This window comes from Gastrolobium bilobum, unplaced genomic scaffold (genome assembly GCF_033153095.1).
Source record: "Gastrolobium bilobum isolate Gb01-03AN ecotype WA unplaced genomic scaffold, APGP_CSIRO_Gbil_v1 utg21577, whole genome shotgun sequence".
NCBI lineage: Eukaryota > Viridiplantae > Streptophyta > Magnoliopsida > Fabales > Fabaceae > Gastrolobium > Gastrolobium bilobum.
The window spans coordinates 49,209-62,579 of NW_026899549.1; positions in this window are offsets into that span (position 1 = coordinate 49,209).

The window sequence follows — 13,371 nt, forward strand, 5'->3', positions numbered from 1 at the left end:
CGAGGAAGTTTGGAGTAAGGTAGCCTTCTTTTTTGGGACTGGAACGCCTATTGTTAAATTGAATTGAGTTCATAACATTTTTTACAACAGTTATTTAGTATTGATTTCAATTTCTAAGGATAAACTGAATCTCGTCAAAGAGTTATTAAGGACGACATTGTAGATTATCTTCATTCTTCTCCATTAGGGAAGCTAATCCTCATGCTAGCCTCTAATGTAGTTGTAGACTAAGAAAAACACAACGAATAAAGTGGTAGACAAAAATGACAGTAAAATTATAGAGGAATCAAAACATCTCAGCAATAATGTAAAAAAATATAATATAAAATTATTAATTGGACTTCATCAAATTCAAATTATTATATAAAACAACTTCCAAGTTCCAACAATAACGCTAATAACGATCATTAAAATTTAGTATAAAATACACAATAATGATAATTACCTTGCATTTTTTCCCTTACCAATTATCAACTTAATAGACAATACAATTTTTTAATAACAAAAAAAGTTAATAAATGTTAGAGATAAAATCATTAAAAAACAATTCACATAATAACTTAAACTTTTAAAATAATAACTCTATTTTTATCAAGGCCATCTCTGCTGCTCATACAAATGCCATAAAAATAAAAAAATAAACATGAGAAAAATAAATAAAATGAAAGAGACGTATGTTTATAAGCGTTGGTAATGACGTTGTTTAGGTATGTACCAAAAAAAAATGACGTTGTTTAGGTCTTTTTTGGGTCATTTATAAGCATTCGCGGGTTTGACAAACTTGCATATTTCGGAACTGACAATTACAAGCACAGTAATTAAATAACTTGCTTTTTTTTTTTTAGGTTGATTTTCATTTTAGTGGAAGTCTGGTTTTTAATGATGTAGCTGGGTCTCCTTTCCCGTAGTTGTTCTAGTGGTTTAGTCTGTTTCCTATTCTAGTTTTAAAAAAAGTTTACAAACAAAAAAGAAGAGTCCAATACTTTCTATTCAGTTTACAAGATCCATCACCATCATCCCACAGCTAAAAGAAGAAAAAGAGTGAAATGCGTAATTGTATATGCATTTCACACAGCTAAGAGTCCAATGCTTTATCATTATCTTCAAAATCCCTTTTTGTTTTATCAACTACTACACCTAATCTACTAAATTTACAACATCTGATTAGCACATCACATATATTGTTAAATTAAATTTAAACCTATCATAATAAAATTTAAATTAAATCTTTACTATTGTTTGTAAAACTCTTACGTTACTTAACATTTTTTTCTTTCCTCAATTTTTTTTTCTTTATATAGTTTAAGGGTTTTATAAGAGTTATACAGTTACTCAAGATTCTGATTTGTGACTACGAGAAACAGTTCAAGTGTAGACTGTATGTAGAGTATTACGAGTATCATATTAGGGTTTTACTTCTTTCATGTTATAGGAGAGGAATTATCTTATGTTGTGAGATAAATTAAGTGGGGCCCACAAATTTAAAAAAAAAAAAGAAAAAAGAAAAAAAGTGAGACACATCTCCTCCACGCATCAATATATACGCGCGTATACATATGTGAGGCAAACTTTTAAGACACATTGATCTTCCTTTTTAAAAAATGCGGTCACTTATTATCACATTTAACCTTTGTCTCCATATATTTAGAGATTGTCCATTAGCTCTAAATGTTTGGAAACTGCAAATTCTCCAACCCCTTCCTTCTAGTTTCTTTGCTCTGATTAATTTTGCTGACTGGGTGCAGATGAATGCTAATTTTGTATCAAGCAACCATCTAGATTGGAGAGACTATTTTTTCCTAATTTGTAACTGCTTGTGGTATTGGAGGAACACAACAGCCCAAGAAGCTGATTTCAAAAGGTCAAGTAACCTTGCTAATTACATCCAGAACAATCTAGAAGAATACATTTCTTCTAGAAATCTTAAAATTTGTATAGCGACCTTCCATTCAATTTTGTCTTCTGCCTCCTTTTGGTCCTGCCCTTTGCAAGGTTCGATCAAACTCAATATTGACGGGACTGTAGAAGGAGATAAGGCAGCCTGTGGTGGTCTAATCAGAGACTCTAACGGCTCCTGACTAGGTGGATTTACTTTTTTTCTAGGGTCTTGCTCTCCTTTGCTAGCAGAACTTTGGGCTATTTTTCATGGCCTTACCTCTGCTTGGGACAAAGGATGGAGGAAGGTTGAAGTGGAGACTTATTCATTACAAGCTTTAAGCTCTCTTACTATAACTGGTAATGATTCCCGTAAACTTTCTTTGGTAGCTAAGATCTGGAATTTTCTAAATAAAGACTAGTCCGCTGATATTTTCCATGTTCCTAGATCATCCAATAAATATGCTGATTGAATGGCTAAGGAAGCTCTCAACAAATGTTTTGGTCTCACTGCTTATGCTTCCCCTGATCAGAGATTGCTTCCTTTGCTGGCAGCAGACATTTTGGATCCTGGAGAAGGCCTGAGTCTGATTTAGTGTTTACTTTTATTCTTCTTGTTTTTTGCTAATTTTTGGTGTTTTGTTTTTGCTGATTTTTGTTGTTTTGTTTTAGTTTTCTTGTTTTACTCTGGGGCTTTAGTCCGTTTGATGTACAAAAAAAAAAAAAAATCTGTTTACAAATTACTCTATGTACTTCCGGAAAAACATAATGTAACTTATTGTTCTCCAGGAAGAACATAGTGTAGTTTGTAAACAAAAAAATTTGTAAATATAACCCTAAAAAAAAAATATCAATTCCCATAATGATGATTAAGGCTTAAGTGGAATAGAGATATGTTGCATCTGATAAGATTTGCAAGGTAATGGATGTGAATTTTAATCTACCAATAATCTGAGCATCCGTGCCATGTCTTCCGGCGGGTCCCCACCAAATAAATAACAAATCATAATAATCCAAAAATTTCTTTGTTTAGACTACAACAGTACAACGTCTCTTGCTTTTTAAGGAAGCATTCAGCATCGAAGCACTTCTAAGTTTGGGATTGGTACGGGGAGACCTAAAATTCAAAGGTCACATGTCGTGGTGGCAAAATGTCAAAATCTCTGGTCTGGACAGATTCTTTGAACAATGAAGCTATTCACCTTTTTATACACTTTATGTAATTATATTCAATGATAGCTATGGTCATAAAATACATACAAGTATAAAATGTAATATTCTCGTACTTGAAAATATATATGCACTTAAATATCCAATCATATTTCAATCTAACAATATTAACATATAACAAGAATGCCTGAATTCAAATTTTAAGAATGCATTCTATTTCTTGTTTTTCCCTTATTTTTCTTTTACGAGACCCTGGTGAAATTTTCTTAAGACCTAACTCAGGTATTGATCCTTCCTTTAAAAAAAATAAATGAATTAAAAGATGGTGGACTTCTTAAGGTTCGTACATGACCAAAAGCAACAAATCCTCAAAAAGGTTTTCCATGAACTCCATGTAACTAGTTCAAGTGGCGCATACTTTCGGTTGGGAAAAGCATACTTCCCTTTCTTATAACTGGGTGGACCTTTTTCTGTAAAAATACTCAAGAGTGGCATGTTCATATTTATTGGGTGACCCAATAATCAAAGCCTATGATGCACAGACACGGACACGAGACACGACACGACATGACACGCCCACACGTTAATTTTTAAAAATGTCATATTTCGACACGTTGGGATACATTTTGATATTCAATAAAAATTTTAATATATATAATATGATTTATATTTAATATATATAAGAGTTCATAATAAGTTATATAACAAATTAAATATTTAAATTTCATAACATAAATATAAATATAAATAATTTTTCGTACTTTGTTAATTTTTCATGTCAAATTTTATAACAGAAAAAAATTAATTTATAAATTCTTTCTTTTATATTTAGTTAACAAAATAAAATTAAAATTAAAAAAAAACAAAAAACATGTCCGAGCGTGTCCTAGCATTGACTGTGTGTCGAAAAAGCGTGTCCGAGCGTTGATCACGTGTCTCCAAATATTGACCACGTGTCGGACGCGTGTCGGAGCGTGTTAGTGTCGGACACGTGTCCGACACGCAAATTTTCCAACAAATTGCGTGTCCGTGCTAGGTAGATCAAAGTCATGCTTCTACATACTATATATCCACTGGCGGACCTATATATGTGTCAGTGTCTACAAGTGCAGACATAATTTTTTTTTTGAGTTAATATTCTTTTTGATCCTCAGCAAATTTTACGATACCCGCTTTAGTCTCTAGCAAATAAAAAGACTATTCATGGTCTCTAAGAAATTCAAAGTGGACCCATTTTAGTCATTTTGAGGGACTAATGTGGGTCTCTTTTGAATTTGTGAGGGATCACAATTTCAACTAAATGGGTCCATTTTGAATTTCTTAGGGACCACGAATAGTCTTTTTATTTGCTAGGGACTAAAGCAGGTATCGTAAAATTTGCCGAGGACAAGAAAAATATTTAGTGTCTCTTTTTTGTGGTTGAAGGCTCAGTTGCAAGTGCTCCTTTCCCTCTTGGTCTTCATATTGTTTCTCTTGTTATAATAAAATAATAATAATGTCGCAAGCCCAATCATAGACATAGAGCCTAAGAGGCTTGAGAAGAAAGCAGGCTACTTGAAGGGTTTCTGGGTCAAGTAATGCAGGGCCCCCAATGATATTAGAGGCTTGTCTACTTAAAAACACTATTTTAGTTTATACAGAGTATTATTATGAATTTCTGAATTTGCATTTTCGTAGGGATTGCAACAACTATGCAGTATTGTATATAAGTGTGATTTTTTTTTTTTTGATAACATATAAGTGTGATTTTTGTTAAGGATAAATTGTGCAAAGATAAGTGATGATTGGTTTAATGCATACATGCTAACTTATGTTGAATGTGATATATTTAACAAGATTGATGATTAAGATATAATGCAATATTTCCAATGATTAAAGAATCAAATAATACTTTTGTAATCGTTCTATTGTAATAGCTAGCTTAATTGACTCTTGATTATTATTATTTTATGTTTAGTTGAAGTTTTATTGTTTATATCTATGTTGCACCGACACCGATACGGGACACGGGATACGAAACGACACGACACTCCGACACGTTAATTCTAAAAAATATTAATTTTCGACACGTTAGGACACGTTTTGATATTATATAATATTTTTAATTTATGTGGTGTATATTATATTTAGTATTCAATAATTTAATAAAAAATAAAGCTAAACTTATAATACCCATCAATTTTGTAAAGAAAAATAATATATCCAAAATGTTTATATTAAACTCAATAAAATCGTAATCATAATCTAACGAATCTAATAGCTAGAACTCAAAATGCAACACAACGTAACCTTTGTACCTTTTTTGAGTCTTTGCAACGAGTATTGGAGTATCGGAAAATGTCGGAGTTTCGGTGAGTGTCAGAAAGTGTCGAACACGACACATCAGGATTTTTGAAGTGCCGGTGCTTCATAGGTTTATATTCTTTTGTTTTTTAATGCATTTAAAATTTTTTAAAAAGAAAAATTTTGGAGGCGCGGCCCCATACCCCATCACTATGTGTACAGACATAAATAATTTTTTTTGTATTCACCAATGTATATATCATAGGAATAGATTATTTTATTTCTTATTTTAACATGATTATGTTACATGAAAAAATTCAGTTATTTATTTTTGGATTAATAATTATAATTTTAATGACATAATTTATAAAATAAAAAGTATAATTATCATTTTAATTGTTGACCGCTAATTTATAAATAAACGAATGAAATTTATAACTTAACACTATCATATTAAAATAAGACATGAGATAATCTATTCTGCCTGTAACAATACCCGTGAAAATGCACTTAGCTTCTGGCTAATAAAGAACTGGGATCTAGCCTTTGTCTTTGTGGCTTTGTCTGATTACACCTTTTGACTTGCAATTAATTTGATCGGATTAGGGTCTTAAAGATTAGATTTATGAGTTTTTGAGTTAGGTTTGGTTGACCTAATCAAATCCAAAGTTCGGATAATATATTATAATTGTTGACTTTTTTTAAACAAATAATAAAAAATTATAATTATTTTTACTTACATTTAAACGTTTTTATGTAATATGATAATACTTTGTAATTAATATAATTTATTGTTAAATATTCTTTTTTAATTTTAATTTTTAAAATTTTAAAATTTAATTAATAATGTCTATTCCATGATTACCCCTACTCCCCATACATGGATGGGATAGATTTTTTATTTAGCAAGGATGGAAAGATAAGCAATATGAGCCAAAATATTAAACAATAGAGAACACATAAAAGCTAAGCGTGGCTGTAAGAGTAGAGACATGTTGCATCTCGTTTTTATTTCAAATTTAAATGATTAATATGGTTGTAAGTGTGTGATTAATGGCAGGGTCATAATCATGTGAATTTAATACTTTTAAAATTTCTTGAAATTACCTTTTTAGTGTTTTTTTTTCTTTCTAAATAATTAAGAATTTAAGATTACCATTAAGCTGTATTTTTTTTTTTTTCTAACCGTGAGAGGGCCTATAGTTACAACCCAATGGGCTCATTGACCTACAAACTGGTAAAAAAGTAAGGCTATATCAAACCCTATCTACTGACAATACAAGGCTTTGATTTGTAAAGAACTGCGTAACTGTCATGATTTGCAGACTAAAGTGTACATCAACTTACAAAAAAGTAGAAAAAAAAATGCATTTGTTATAAATAATATAACTATTTGGATGTCCATAAAAGATATTATTTCAAATTGTATCTTCCGGAAATAATCAATTCTTTTCATTCAATTGTAAGTATTCAAAGCTTATAAATCAACGCATGTACATGAGACATATAAATATATGAATAAGAAATCATTTCTCTCTTATCTCTACTTTCTTCTTCCTACCATTTGTTACTTTCTTCTAATTATCTTTTGTTTCATAACATGTTATCAATACAATTTCGCTCGCATGATTCCTGAATTCTCAAGACCCCCTTTATGCTCTTGTGTTCTTCCATTTACATTCAATTCTAAATAATTAATTATATTCTTATATTTTATATAAAAAAAGGAGTGTCATTTTAAAAGATATAAACTGATATCTTTTTAACTGTTTTTAACTATGCATTTTCAAAAATGTATAAATATAATATTAAAAAAAAATTCACTTTCTACGCCAGCTAACAGCTTCTGAAAAGAGAAAAAATAAAACCTTAATATTATAACTATGCATTCTCCGGAATGCGTAATTAAAACTGCTAAAAGAACATAACTTGCGTCCTTTAAAAGGACACTCACTAAACCCTTTATAAAATTATTCATCTTTAATTGCTTTGTAGTAGCAATTTCTTAAACACATATTATCTCTCAAGATTATTTTGACATTTTTTTTTACCAACAATTTTAAAACAATTTGCATAATTTATTTGTGTTTATAAAAACACGTTTTCTTCATCGGAATAAGATTTTCTAGTCATGGTCAAGTTATATACTATTCTCGACCATAGGGAATTCGACAATTTTTCTATGGGTTTATTGTTTGTCATTTAAAAGGATGGTCCGTTTAGATGAATATAGTGTGTTTTTTTAAATTTTAAATTATAAATTTTTTCTTCCACTCTCTCTTTCCCAAGTTTATTCTTTTATCTCACTTAAAAAGATATAAATGTATATCCTTTAAAAAAATACACATTTTTTCCTTTTTCTATTTTCTCAATATTGTATCTGTTGGTCTATTTGAACTTTCTTTACCACCTTGTCCCACGTGAAATATATGACGAAATAAAAATAAAACCATGATTTATGAGTGTGGTTGTACATGTATATTCTTCGAAATAATTGACGGTCATGTCATGGACCAAATCGTTTTACAACACTAATGCATTCCAAAAGGAGAAAAAACTACATGCATATATTTGCTATAAAACTGTTGTAATAGATATTAATAGAGTAAAAGTAATAGGAATCTGGGTTATTTGACTTATTTCCACTTGAAGATATGTTATGCCACAATTTTGGAATGACAATTTTATTTTTAAGTGATGCCTTATTTGATAATGCATTATGGTTATGAACACGTTTTATATTTTTTTATTTACTGTAATAATTGCTTTTAATATTTTTTAAATATGTTGTGCTAATTTTTAATTGCATTTTGCCAAACATTGCGTTTATATATATATATATATATATATATATATATATATATATATATATATATATATATATATATATATATATATATATATATATATATATATATATATATATATATATATATAGGGTTTTATTCAATGTTAATAAAATCGGACTGGCCGGATCGACTCAAAAACTGGTAAACCGGTGATATAACCGGTCTGGATGAAGCAACGGACCAGCCATGCATCAGAATCGGTGCGACCTAGCCAGTTTTCGTGAAAATTGGTGACCCGGCACAGTCCCAAAAAAAATTTCCAATTTTTTAAAAAAAAAAAATCATAATGGACATATTTGAGTATTTTTGTCTTATTGGCTTACATAAGTTATGTACCTACAACACTTATATTATCTCAATTATACACTATGCAAGAAATTTTGATTTGATTGATAATTAGAGATGTCATTTAGTACTGAACCTGAAGCCCCGTATCACGATCATTATATTTTTGTTTGATCCTTTATTGGGTAATAATGTGTGATTTATTATTTTTTATGTTAAAATATTTGAAATTTGTATCATTTTTTTTATATATTTGAGTATGTTTATAATTTTTTAATATAAATTATAGAATTGCATAAAATTAATAGGTCATGCGGTTCAACCAGTGACCTACTGGTTGAGCCAGTGACCCAGTATCTCGACCGGGTCAATGACCAGGCCAGTTTTAATATCATTGGTTTTATTTCGCTTATATTGTTGGAGATAAGTGTAACACCCCGTGTATACCTGATTTGTTATCATATCATCATATTAAGCAGCGTTTAATAAAAATGCGAAATAAACTTTTTACTTTTAATTATGACGTCATTAACATTAACCAAGTTGGTTACTTAATCATTTTTCATAAAACATTGCATGTATGTAAATTACATTAAAAACTAAATACACTAAATAACTTCATATATAAATAAGTGAGTATCTAAATCACGGAACTACAACACGCAGTCCGGACCATAATCCTGATACATTATACAACTCGAATATAAAACAACAAAGTAAAGTCAATGTGGCATGGACAACCCCCATGCTCACCAAATATGGCAACAAAGCCCAATAGAGTCTCACATCAAATAACATGATAATATATGTAAAGCATGTCAGAATCCAGCACATCATCATAAAGCATAAATCTCAACTCAGCTTCGGCCTCCTGTCGCCTGAGGTATCAACCCCCGAGTTACCTGAACCTGAAAATGTGCCTCAAACGTGGGGTGAGATCTCTAAACAGAAATCTCAGTAAGACAAAGGATCCTCAAGGATCTCTCCACCCCAAGCTCACTTACATGTGCAATATAAGTTCTAAAAACATTAAAACAGTATAAGTTCTAAAATCAGTGCAATGCAGCAGATAATCATGTCATGTGTGTCAACTATTCTACTGGCCAAAGAAATGCAGGATTTACATACGTCTATTACCTACAATCAGTGCAAGACACCACTTGCACCCACCCACAGAATCACCTAATTGTATGTCTCCTACATACTCAGGCTTACCGTCTAGGTGGAACAACACATGCATATCATAAGGCACTTGCACATAACAGCTCAACAACATTTCAAATATCCAAACAAGAAAACACATCATGCATAATAACCATTCTCCCATGGGGTATGGTGGAACCAACAATGGCTAAACTGAGGACACGGAAGCTTACCTCGCAAGCTAAACCCTCCCTCACGACTCGGTCTCCAAAAGGTCACAAGTAATAACAGTTTTCAGCAAGGTCACAGATCTGTTTTCATAACATTCATACTATCAATAAACATATCATAGCTTTTCAGATTTAAAACGAACATTATTTCTTTTTTGTTTCGCTTACTGCGAGCTCTTTCCGAAGCCACAAGCACTAAGTTATCTTTACCATTTTCAAGACTGCAATTTCATCTCTTTATGAAATATTCTAAGATTTTACTATGCTAAACTAGACATCTTAATATTTCCAACGATATACTTTATGTGTCAATCGGAGTTGTATAACTCCGGTTATTTTTTTCGCAAAGTAACTGCTGCAAACTGAATTTCCAACAATCAAGTCGCAAATTCAAACTAATACTAAGACCAATTCACTTATCCAATGGCTATGAAATTTTACAGTATTGTAGCCCTATGTTTTAGCTTTACTTAGGTCCAAATATCACTCAATTTGGAGCTCTTTATCTCTAGATATCGCGATTTTATTAAACTAGGTCGTTGTTGTCACGGGTAGGAATCGATTCCCCATGTTTGGGAATCGATTCCTGCACTTGGAAATCGATTCCCAACAAGAAGGAATCGATTCCCACGCGTGTAGAGCAGATTTTCTGCAGAAAAATTCTGTATAATCCGAGGTGGGAATGGCTCCCAATGATCCAAGGTTCGGTTTTTCTCAAAAACAGAAGTTCGAAAACACTAAACATGCATAGATTAACAACTCTTAACTTAGTTAATCAAAGTCCCCTCTTTTAGTGACTAAAACAAGTTAAAATCATGTATTTAAAGAGGAATGATCATGGTGTACCTATGGAGTCTAAAAAACATTAGAAAGATATGCTCTTGGAGCTCCCAAAACAGTCCCAAAAATCAGATTACACAATGCCACGAAAATGGATGATCAAAGCTTGGTCCTTTCTCAACCAAAATGGCACCTTGAAGCCTCAAATGACAAGAATAGATTTCCACAACAAAAACCCCAAGAAGTCAGTGCCCAAATGCTCAGGGAACAGACCCTCAAGCTCACAAGAACACACTCACCACTTCCCCAATGTGTGCTACAAACCTACACTATGATGGAGGAAGGTTTTCATGAAGAAAAATGGAGTCTTTGGTGAAAAATGAAGGAAAAACCCAAGTTTTCTGAAGAGGGAAGAAGGTGGCAGCCACCAATAGTCAAAAACTGATGTAGATAATAGGAAATGACCTAGGGCTTTGAGCCCACTTAAGTGTAATCGCACAATATTAGCATTAATAGCTACGTTTATCATTTTTGATCTCAAACTTCATATTCTGAACCTAGCCATTTTTCTAAAGTTTGTCATATTTTTATTTTTATTTTTCGCAACACTTTTCGGGTACGCGTTTTCACGCACGGTATTAGTTCTGACATCAGTTCTCGTTATTTTGACTTCAAACTTGATATTCCAGTCCTAATTATTATTCTAGGAATATTCATATACTTATTATAATTTTCTGGGATACTTCATCAGTACGCATTTATACAGTGAGGCAGAATCGGTATATACACTTTTCGTCAGAAAAATGACTTTCAACATTTTTAATCACTTAATATAATTATTTAAGCCCTCTCATAATTATTCAAGGTCAATTATGAAACTTATCCACTTAAGCTCATAATTAATTAATTAAATTCTTAATTTAACGATGCGGGTTCTTACAATAAGTATCTCCTACCATAGAAATATGATGTGGTGGGCCCACCACCCATTAGAAAAAGAAAAAAGAAAAAATGTGGTGGCATGACTTTTTATGTGAGAGGAGCATGAGATAGTTATCCATGTAAAATGAGACAATAATTTCCCATATATATATATATATATATATATATATAGGTAAAGTATTTTTTCAGACACTAGAGATAAGTTATCGCCAGTGACCCCCAAAATTATGTCGATTTGAATTAATGAAGGATATTTTCATAATTTTATTTATTTTTTTATTATATGAATTTTACCAAAACACCCTTAATTAATTTCTCGAAAACTACGAAATGTGATAACAGGTGACAGATATCTGGATGCAAGGATGATGAGGCTTGAAGCTAAAGGGTGATGGTGTGTGTGCACAATTAGGGTTGGAAAAAATGAGCCAACCCGTCGTAACCCGCCTAAAATGAGCCGGGTTGGGTTAGGGAAAATGAGCTAGTAACTCGAGTCAGCCCGACTTATTTCTGCTCGAAAAAAACTGAGCCAACCCGCAGGTCAAACGGGTTGGCTCGCGGGTTACGTTTTGTTTTAAAATATAAATGAATAAAAATTAATGAAACAAAGAAAGAAAAATGGGTCGCGTGCTGCTGTCGATTACTAGATGTAGAAATTTTGGGTTTAGGGTGAATTAAAGGTTTGTTTAGTCTTGAATTAGAAACACGTAGGGCTTTTGATGTAAAACAAGGGGAAATTGCAAAAAAACCTCCAAAAGATGGCTTCAGTATCCCACAAAACAGGGTCGGTAAATAGGAGATTTTTATCTATGAAGAATAGCGGCCGCGATGGTGAACGGATATTGGCCGCTCTGTGATAGTTATTGATAACTACGCTTTGTGGTTGCTTCTAAATGTGCAACTATTGGTGCTTTTCTTATTATAGTTACAAAATATTGCTTACTCTTCATTTAGGTATCACAGAGGAAGAAAGGCGACGAAGAGGCCAACCCGCGAGCCAATGAAATTTTATTTTTCTCCATTTTTTTTGAGCCAACCCTAATCCTGCTCGGGTCGGGTTAGGTTGAATTTTCTTGCTCGTTTATTTTTCGAGCCAACCCTAACCCAGCTCATTTTTTTTTGGATTGAACACGGGTTGGGTCGGGTTGGCCCGTTTTGCCAACCCTATGCACAATATGTATATGAGAGATTAGGGTTTCAAAAATGTATAACTAGAGGTGCGCTTGTGTATTTATAGAGAAGATTTCCTCAGCATTTGACTTGGATCAAAGTCTTCCCTTAGGGGGCGTTTGGTTCAGGAAATTTTTTTGGAATAATAGAGAAATGAAATAGATAGAGAAATGATTGGAAAGATAAATAAAGTGAGATAGGTAGAAAAATGTAAAAAAAAGTTGTTTGGTGGGGAAAGATTTTACTGGGAAAATTAGGTAACTTTATGAAATCAACAGTGCATTAAAAGCCAGATAACCGGTTTTCCGAAAAATCCCACCTTCAAATCGGGTTTCTAAACAGTGCGGATATCTATGTTTCTCATAAATCCAGATAAATTGGATAGATGGAATTTTGGTGAAAAACGTTGAAAAAAAATGGTGTTTCTAAAAGCAGCCATACTTAAGAAAGATAGATATCTACTGAAAAGCTCCCAACCAAACACCATCTTATGGGCTTGGGCTTTTTAGAAGAGGGTTATGAAGTCCCTTTAGATATCCGGCATGTGTATCCGTCTAGTCTCAATCGTGTATGTATGAATTCATTAAGAAATGAAATTTTCAAATGATAAATAACATTTAATATTTGTAATTAGCTGTAAAGAT